Source organism: Streptopelia decaocto (genome assembly GCF_964273445.1).
Source record: "Streptopelia decaocto genome assembly, chromosome: 5".
Taxonomy (NCBI): Eukaryota; Metazoa; Chordata; class Aves; order Columbiformes; family Columbidae; genus Streptopelia; species Streptopelia decaocto.
In genome coordinates, this window is record NC_138659.1 from 3261357 (window position 1) to 3271258 (window position 9902).

General features: G+C 54.6%; 1 protein-coding gene across 1 annotated transcript in view; it reads left to right on the forward strand.

Moving 5' to 3' along the window:
- Positions 1-9902, forward strand: part of PRDX1 (peroxiredoxin 1) — a 350258-nt gene that overhangs the window by 24600 nt on the left and 315756 nt on the right. The gene's annotated exons all lie outside the window — the stretch shown is intronic.

Consider the following 9902-nt stretch of genomic DNA (forward strand, 5'->3'; position numbering starts at 1 on the left):
CAGGGGAGCGGGGAGGACCCCCAGGGACCCTGAGGGCACCTGTCCTCACACCCAGCACCCAGGATGCTCCACGTTCCAACACCCTGAGGTCAGGTCCCCTCAGACTGGGACAACCCTGCAAGGCGCTCCTAGGGCCTGACTCTTTATTTAAATCATTATTTTTAATGTATTTCCTTTTAATAAAGCTAATGAGGTAGAATTACAGGAAAGATGTAAGTCACTAATTGGAGAATCATTTTTCAGGGCTTTGCCAGATGGGTCATTTTGTTATGAAAACATTACAGCCAGGAGCTGGTGTAGGAAATTTCCAAGCGGTCGCGCTGACTGGATGGAAAGAAAAACACCTTGTGGCTCAGATGTCTGCTCAGAGAAAGGGCAGGGCCCCGGGATTTTTCCATCTTCGGCGACGCCGCAGATCGTCCTGCAACCAACCAACAAAACAACACCACCACTCCAAAATCCACTCTTCCCAGCCAAAACGCCCTGATGTAAGGTGTCAGGATTTGGTTCGCGTCGTCAGGTTTTGGTTTAAAAGCCACGGGCTTGTTTGCAGCAACCGAGCTGCTCCACTTCTCCTTGGTTTCACCTCCCCAAATACACTGATTTTAGTCTAACAATTCGGTTTAATAAATGTGAAGCTGAGAGAGGGGAGCCCTCCCCAGAGCAGCAAGTTGAAGCTCAGAGTGGGGACCAGCAGCTTCTAAGTCAACTGGTGGCTTAGGCTTGGCTTAGGCTTGGCTTAGGCTTGGCTTAGGCTTGGCTTAGGATTCAGAATCCCCGTTTCTCAGGAAATCTTATCATCTCACCACGTTTTGTCCAAATTGGAACAAAATGCTAAAATACAAAATTTTACTCTCAACAATAAAAACCAAACACACAAAAAAAAAAAACCCACAACCAACCAAAAAAATTTGGGTTCAGCTGGCACAGCCGCACACCAGCACTGGCCTTTTTCCACCAATACAACACAAGGTGCCCCCAAAGGTTTGAAGGATGGAGACTTCTCTCTGACCAAGATAAACCGCTTCACGGGCTACTGTTTTCTCCCTGAATTTTCAAAAATAATCTGCGCTTTCTGATAGCAAAACTGCCTCCCTGGGGAAGCCAAAGTGCAGCAAAGGGGCAGAGGACACGGGGTGCTGTGTCCAAACACAACCGTGGTAACAGTGGCTCCTGGAGAACATCTCAGCAGTGACCGCCGTGCCCCGTGGGGCCGGGCAGAGCGCCGGGTCCCCAGCGCGGGAGGAGGAGCGCGGGCGGCCTTCGGCCCGCTCCCCGCAGCTGGCTCAGCCTCAGCGCCTGATGCAAACCAGAGCAACGCAGGGGCCGCTTCCCAGAAGAGGGATAAGGAGCAGGAAGAGGAGCATTAACTGTCACAGGGCCCCGGGGTGAGCGAAGTGTTCTGCATGCAGCATCTTGGGCAGCAGATGAGCCTCTCCCTGCGCGCCTGCACAAGTCCTGGGGGGAGATCGCGGCTCTTTGTGCTGCTGTGGCAGGTCTGTGCCCAGGCGGGGCTCTCATGGCCACAAACCGGCTCCCAGCACAACCTGCGCTGCAGTTCCCAAACCTTTTCCCTGTTTCCTCCCGCTCTGCAGGGAAGGGGCTGCAGAGGCGCGGGGAGCGGAGCCCGCCCTGGCAGGTGCTGCGCACCCTCCCGCGGCCGCTCTGCCAAAGGCAACACAAACATCCTACCCACAGAAAGCACTTTTCATCCCAACACAGGTTCCATTTTTGCACAGGGCCGGCCCGTTCTGGGCAGAGTTCCCAGCGCACCACGGGCTGCGAGAGCCCGGCCCAGCGCTCCAGGCCGGGCTTTGGCCGAGCGCTCCAGGCCGGGCTTTGGCCGCAGCTGCCCTGCCCATCCCCGTCAGATGCACCAAAACCAGACAACATGACCACATCCAAGACCTGGAGAGGATTTAAACTGGCCTGCTGTGAGATATTAGATCGGTGCAAAAGCAATTGCGGTTTTTGCGTTATTTAAATTCCCCATATTGGAATACAGTCTTAAATAAATACAATTATGTTACACATCATTTTAATGTGCTTTTCTTGCTTGATTTTTTTTACTACTGACTTATTACTTGCTGTTTATCTTATATTTATTTTAGACTATGGAAATGATGTTAGACAAAAAGCAAATTGGAGCGTCTTTCTTATTCAAGCTCAAAGTGGGTCCTAAAGCAGCGGAGACAACTCGCAAAATCAACAGGTGGCCCAGGAGCTGCTGACGAATCTACAGCTCGATGGTGGCTCAATAAGTTCCACAAAGGAGTGAGAGGTTTAAAGATGAGGAGCATGGTGGTGGCACATCAGACACTGCCAACGACCCATTGAGAGCGATCGTTGAGGCTGATCGGCTGACAGCTGCACCAGCAGTTGCCAAAGAACACAGGTTTGACCATTCTATGGCCATTTGGCATTTGAAGCAAATCGGAAAGGTGAAAAGCTCAATAAGTGGGTGCTTCATGACCTGAGCGAAAATTTTTTAACAATCATTATTTTGAAGTGACATCTTCTATGCCACACGAACTATTTCCCAACCTGATTGTGACAGTCAACAAAAAGTGGATTTTATACAATAATCAGCAGCAACCAGCTCAGCGACTGCACCGAGAAGAACCTCCAAAGCGCTTCCCAAAGCCAAACCTGCACCACAAAGAGGTCGCGGTCACTACTCAGTGCTCTGCTGCCCATCTGACCCACTACGGACCAAGAGACATCGCACTGTGTATTCCTGATGTAACCTACAGTTTCTTCTTGGAATATGTACTGACACCTGTATACATACCGATACCCGTATTTACAAACTAATTTAGAGGGGAAGCACTGAGAGACATCAGACTATGAATTCTTAATGTAGTACACAGTTTCTTCCCAGAATATGTACTGACACCTGTGTACATACTGATACCCATATTGACAAGTTAATTTAGGGGGAAGTGTAACCAAAGTACCAGAAATCCATATCTTAAATAGATAGATAAGGGGAAGGGTAGTGTATGCGTTGGGATAGTCTGTAAACCCTGAAGTACCCAACCAATGGGGAACAGGGGAGGGAAATTGCGGCCGGGATTTGGGGGATATAAGCAGAGCTTTTTGCCCTATTAGGTGTGCCGGCCTTTGGGCAGAACACCCGGTGTTGCAATATCGTTATTAAAATTGCTTTGCTTAGAAATCCTGCCTGAGCCTATTATATTTGCAGAATAATTGTTTCTTACAGGCCCAATTCTTCATATCTCAACAGCCTTCGGCAGGGAAAGCGCTTCCACAACCAGCAGGATGCAGAAAACTTCCCAAGTTTGTATCAAATCCCAAAGTACAGATTGTTCACACTACAGGAATAAACAAACTTACTTCTCCTTGGCAAAGGGGATTGTAATGGTTCCTATTTTGATTAATAAAGACTTTTTGAACCGAGTGTCGTGGTTTAACCCGAGCTGGCAATACAACCACCACAGCCGCTCCCTCTGCCCCCTCAGTAGAGAATCAAAAGGGAAGGGGGAAACTTGGATTGGGATAAACACAGTCTAACAAAACAACAAAATAATAATACGCTACTAGTAAATATATATATAATAGAAATAAAAGATACTCAAGCTGTGTCCACACGAAGCAGCCGCAGTCCCAGGAAGCGACACTTCAGTCCTGAACAGCCAATCCAAAAGGGAGAAAAAAGCAATAAAAGCAGAAAAGCGCCAAAACGTCTGCAAAATGGCAAAAGACCGGACTAAACATCATGGCCGAAATGGCACCGGCTGAGCCCCAGAGCAAGAGCGAGAAAGAGAAGAGCAAGAGAAAGAAAAGGTCCCGACTCTTCTTTAATAATTAGCATGATGCTAATGGGATGGAATACTCTCATTGGTCAGCCTGGGTGTCAGTCAAGCTCTGCCCCATCCGCCCCCTTCCCCAATGCCTCCCACCTGTGGGCAGAGCCCAGAGTGTCCTCAGCGCTCAGACCGGAGCCATTAGAAACATTCACTCTGCGCTGGGGTGTCATCTGCTTGTTCTCAAACTAAACCCAAATAATGAGCACGCTAGCCATGAAAAATAAAGGTTTCTAACGGCAGGAAGAAAATCTACCCATTTTCAGTCAAACCAGCACACGTAGTTACAATGATTTAAAATTCATGGTCCAAAACCACAATTACTTTCGCACCAACCTGCTTCAGGGTTAAAGGTACTTAAGCTGAGCTCAGAGTCCCTTCGGAGTCACCCAGGGCAGGAGCTGGTGATGTGGGACCTTGGGGATGTTGCTCCTGGGGTGTGAATGCAGAGGGAGGTGGGACCTGGTGATTTGGGACCGGGGGGATGTGGGTACCCACTTCTTACCTCTGGCAAGGGGAACTCTGCCCAAACCTGCTTGTCCTGCAGCCCCTGTACCATGAAGCAGCTGCTGGAGGGACATTCCAGTTCCACGGAGTGGTGCAGCTTGTGGAACACGCCCGGACAACAAAAATATCTGGGGGAAAAAAATAAGTGTAACTTTGGCACAAAGTTTGGGAAGATGTGAGGAGACGACAGGAACTGGGGCGGAAGAACGGGCGAGCAGGAATGTGAGGGCACTTGGCCGCACATCACTCGTGCAGTAAATAGCTCGGGGTCCGCGGTACCTGCCCTGGCTGGCGGCGGCTCCGGCCCCGCTCCTGTGCCCATCAAAGCACCGCGATCCAGCACCTGCGCCGGAGCGAAGTCCACGGGGAAACGCGAGGCCAGGCCCTGGGAACAAAGTGGCCTTTCACGGCAGCGGCTTGGCCGGGGAAACCAGCAAATATTTCTGTCCAAAGGCTTCTGAACAGCGCCGAGCTTTGATCCCGGCTGCGAGGCAGTTTGCTGGGTTTTTTCTTCTCCGTGTTGCTCTTATATTTTTTTTCTTCCTACTTCAAGGTGTAATTTTTGTGGGTGTTTGTAATTTCTAGGAGAAGTTTCTTGCTGCTCCGGGAACTGAACCTGCGGGGCGCGAGGTGCAGGTGACGCGGCCCCTTCACGCCTCGTGGTTTCCTGCCACGGGACAAGGCTCCGGGAGGACAGGTATAATAAGAATAATATTATTATGATAATTAATTAATATATAATTTTATATAAATCAATTAATAATATAAATAATATATTAATTAATTAATAATAATATTAACAATAATTAATAATAATTAAAAAATAATACCGTGTGCTGAGGACACAGCACCCCTCCCTCCTTCACACCCGAGGGGAGAAATCCCTCCCCTGGGGCTCACGTCTGTCACCATCATTTTGGGCTCACAGGTTGGTTTCTGAACCTGTCTGATAAATCCCAGCCTTGCTCAGGGTGGAAACTCAAACAGCAACACTGCCCCTTCCTCCCAAACCATGTCCCTTCCTCCCAAACCGTGTCCCTTCCAGAGGACCTGGGATGCCGCACGCTCAGGTGGCTTTTTGGACCCCCCCCAGATGATGATGAGGAGCATCTTCCTCTTGACCAGCCCCCAAATCTGCTGGGTTTCCAACCAGTTTTTCTGTTACCCATCTAAAATCTGCACACACACCCCCCCCCACCACGCACAGAGGGCGGTGATGGGACTCCCCGGCCCCACTGAAGCCGTGCCCAGGCCTGGGCTCTCCCCTCCCGCAGCACGAGTGGGGGTCCCCACGAGCCCCTGCACCCACACGGCGTGGGGCACACGGCCAGGCCTCCTCTGCCCACATCCCGAATATTTTTAGGCAGCAGGAAAGGCGCCTTTGCTGCCAGCAGCCTCGGGCGGAGGGCTGGGACGGAGAAATGGAGTCAGCGCCGTGAGGGCATCGCTGCCCTGTCAGCCAGCGGCCAAGGGAATAAAACCCCCCGTCCCCCTTCCCTCCCCCTCCCCGTGGCCCCGCCAGCCGCCTCCGGACGGATGTTGCCTTTGGACGGGACTCTCTTCAGCCCGGCTGCTGAAAAAATGCCGCCGCGAGGCCCGTGCACCCGTGGGCCATCTGGAACCCGTCAGCGCTGCGTGGGGGACACCGGCCAAAGCCCGGCCCTGCCCGCAGCGCTTGGCTCGCCAGGGGAGCACCTGCGGGTGCAGAGGGGTCCCCTCATTCCCTGGCGCCCGCATCCAGCTGGAGACCCCGCTGTGCCACGGGGCTGGGTCAGACGCTTTGAAACACCTCGAGGGAAACCCCTGGGGGATGCTGCCGCCCCGCTGCAGGGTCTCCTGGCTGTCAGCTTTGGGGGATCCAGCCTTTTAGTAACGGGGAGGAGCTGGAAGAGCCAGAGGGGACTTTGCAGCCACTAGGTCCGTGGGTTTAGTCCATCCCCTCCTGCTGGCACCCAGTGCTCCTGCAAAGGGGAAAACCAGACGTACAGATATCTATATGTATTAGCAATGCAAGAGGATGCTGAAACCAGCAGCCAGAGCCATGGTGCAACTCAGGCTTTCACCCAAGTGTCGCACTGAGGGATGCAGAGTGATGAAGCTGTGACAGGTTAAATATTGCCTGACCCACCGGCCCGGGGCAGCACCAGCGATGCTCCCGGGGGAGATCTGTGGGAGCAGGATGCTTTCCCGGGCAGCGGCGTGGGAGAGCATCCCGCTGCTGGACAGGTCCCCAGCCCCAGGACACCACGGGCATTTCACACCAGGGAGGGAAAGGGCAAAAGGGATGAGTTGCAGGAAAACACCGCAGCTTGTGGGTGCTCCCGTCCTGCCACGCAGCGCCCCGGCCCCTTCTTGCCTATCTCAGGACCAGCAGGACCGACGCTCCTGCCCCACCGCTGACCCCTCTGCGCCGGATTAACCCACAGGTCACCGTGACCGCCCACACGGGCCACCCCCGCAGCTCCCGGGTAGAGCCGGTGAGGAGGATGCTCCCGTGGCCGGAGCTCGGGAGGCGGTTCGGGGGAGCCCTCTGACGTGGGCACAGCTTAGTGGGATTAGCCAGCAGTGAGACGTGACTGCGGGGCAGTCGCCTGGTGCTAATTAAAGACAGGATATATTTAGGCACCCGGTTATCCCCCGCATGTCACTTATTTTTAGCTCCCAGGCTGCCAGGCTGGGGTGGCACATGGGGACGGGCACGGCTGGAGACAGGACAGATCCACCCCGGCCAGTGCTCCCTGTTGAGGGCTGGAGGGGCAGGGGGGACCACGGCCCTGTGCTGAGCACCCGTGGGATGGAAACCTCTGTCCCCACCAGCTGTAAAAGGAAAGGAAGCTTTTTCATTTTTTCCCCAGAAGGTCAGGAAAATGGGTTTCAGGGAGCAACAGGAACATCCCTGCCCAGTCTCTGCCCCAGATCCATCCCCAATCCTCCACCACCACCCTGACCCTCATCCAGGACTTGCCCCTTTGCTACGTTTGGCACAACCCAGCACCAGTGCCCCCTGTGCGGGGCTGGGGCAGCTCCCCGTCCCCAGAGACCCGTCCCCCCGTGCTGGGACCCGGTGGCAACGCCACCCACCCCATCCTGTCCCCCATCCTCCCGCTGCCCCTCGGCACAGCAGGAGCGTGTCCCGGCACACGGCTGAGCCCTGTTCCCACAGGTCACCATCAGGCGTGGAGCTGGACAGCCTGGAGTTTTAAACCCTGAGGAGAGTGGAGAAGCAGCAGCTGGGACAGAGGACAACGTCCCCCCCGAGTCCTTGTGCCCTTCTGGGCCAGCACAGCCATTTAGTCCCATTCATTTCCTCCTTTGCTACAGTCATGCAAGGGCTCTGAATTTGACATTTTGGGTCTGGGGTTTCTTTCCCCCTTTCCTTTTCCTGAGTTACTGACCAGGTCCCTGCTTGGCTTACTCTCCTGTGCCCGCTGGCTGCTGTGCGCCCCTGCTGGAGCGGGAGGTGGGGCAGGGAGTAAATAAAAATAACAGGATAATTAACGACCCAGGGAGCTGAAAACCAGCTGAAAGCCGAGCTGGCCCGGGAGGAGCTCCCAGCAGACAGGAGGTTTGACAGGAGGTGGTTTTGGGGCAGGGCTGCAGTCGGACTGGCCGCCCAGCCCGGGCACAGGCAGGATTGGCCCCGGTCCCCTCCAGACTCCCAGCTTTGCTCTGTTCGTGTTTTCACCTTGTGTGAGCAGAAAGCACAGCAGCTTCTCTCCAGCCGTGCAGGTTGCTCAGGCCCAGCGCTCAGCACGAGGCAGGATCCAGCGCTAACACAAAACAAAGAGGAGACAGTGAGTGAGCATCTCCCCTCCCCTCCCAAGGGCTGTTGTGTTGGGCTGATGCTGGTGGTCCCACCAGCCCAATTGCCATCAGCTCCCAGCCCCACCCCTCCAGCATCACCCTGGATGAGGTTGGGGGGCAGCACCCCAAAATACAGCCACAGCCCCTGCCACGAGCCAAGCACAAGGACTAACATGTCCCCACATCCCCAGGACTTGTCGACAGCTCTGAGCCCTGACACTACCATGAGGTTCCCGGCTACCACAGCAGCACCCAGGGGTGGCCAAATTCCTCCTTAGGTGGCCCGACAGGTAAAGCCTCTTCCTGAGCATTGAGGCTGGGCAGGTCAGACTCTCACTCCATAAATTTTAGCTGGAAAAACAAGAAGATCGTTTACTAAACCCCTTGAGTCCAGGAGCAAGTGCTCTGCACCCCCAGCCCGAGGACAGCGCCACGGGCTCCCATCACCTCAGCCACCGCTCCCCCTGGGTCCCTGCTGCCCATCAGAATTAGCCAGCCCGTTTGAGCGGGTTTACCGTAATCACCAAATAACTGGTTCATTGACAGCATATCAGGCTGAGAAGACTGACTGAGCCCTCGTTTGCTGATTACTAATTAGCTTAATGTTCCTAATCCCTCATTAGCGACTATGAAGTAAGCTCTGAAATATGAGGTCAGCCCTAATCAGCGTTTAAAATGTAAAGCCCACTGGCACGTGATGGAGGCTACAGAGTGGGGGGGGCAGCTGTGGTTGGGGGGTCAGGGCTACACAGGGTTAAACCCTGTGGCCATGGGCATCTGCACATCGCCCCAAATCTCAGCCCCCCACTGGGCGCACACCCCAGCCCCATGGGCACAGGTGGCGGCATTCGGGGTGGGAACAGTGGGGGGCTGAGCATCCATGCAGGTTATTTCGGCTTCCCCCTAACCCTGTCTTTGAGATTCCTGGTAAACCGCCGGCAGAACTTGGCCCAGGGCCTGGCTTGTGCCCGCAGATCCTGTGGGAAGGAGCAAATCTCGGTGTCACCGTCAGCTGCACTGAACTGCCCACACGTGTCATCGTTCAGGAGAAAAATGGCGCTTATTTGTTGTGGCTTAATCCTCTGGGAGCATAAACTGCTGTGGACTCAGAGCAATTGATTTCCGACTGGGGGAGCCTCTACAGGAGGGCTGCAGACGTTAAACTTAACCTTAATCAAACTGCAGCTAGTAAGCCTTTAAAAATGAGAGAAACTGGATGTTGCTGTGAAGATGTAATTTGAAAAGCTCATTGCCCAATCTCTGCTCGCCCCCAAGGCGCAGGACCCCCCGTGTCGCTGGAGTGTGACGCTCTGGACCCGGTGGCGCAGGACAGAGCAGCCGCGGGAGCCGCGAGCCTCGCCGGGTTGGAGAAAAGCCGTTTGTTCAAGGCTGTGGAGCGGGATCAGCGTGTTCCGCTGCGCGCTCTGCGCCCCCATCCCGCTGTCCCTCGCGGGGGCAGGAGCGGCGCTGCTGCTCGACCCCACGTCAGCAGTGACGAGCAGCGGCGCGGCCAGCGCTGCCGGGGGGGCTCTGCAAACCCCCGCGGTCGGAGCTGAGCTTCACCCCCCGATTCCTGCTCAGCAGCTTCACCGGAGCACGGAGACACGGGATATTTTGAGCATCCTTGGCAGCAGCGAATGAGGCCGCGTCCAATCCCCCAGACACGAGCGTCTCCCCAGGTCTTTATTGCCAAGGACAGCAACAAGCCTTTGAAGGCTTTTCACGTGGAGAGTGCACACCTGCACATCTTAAAAGCAAACGGCT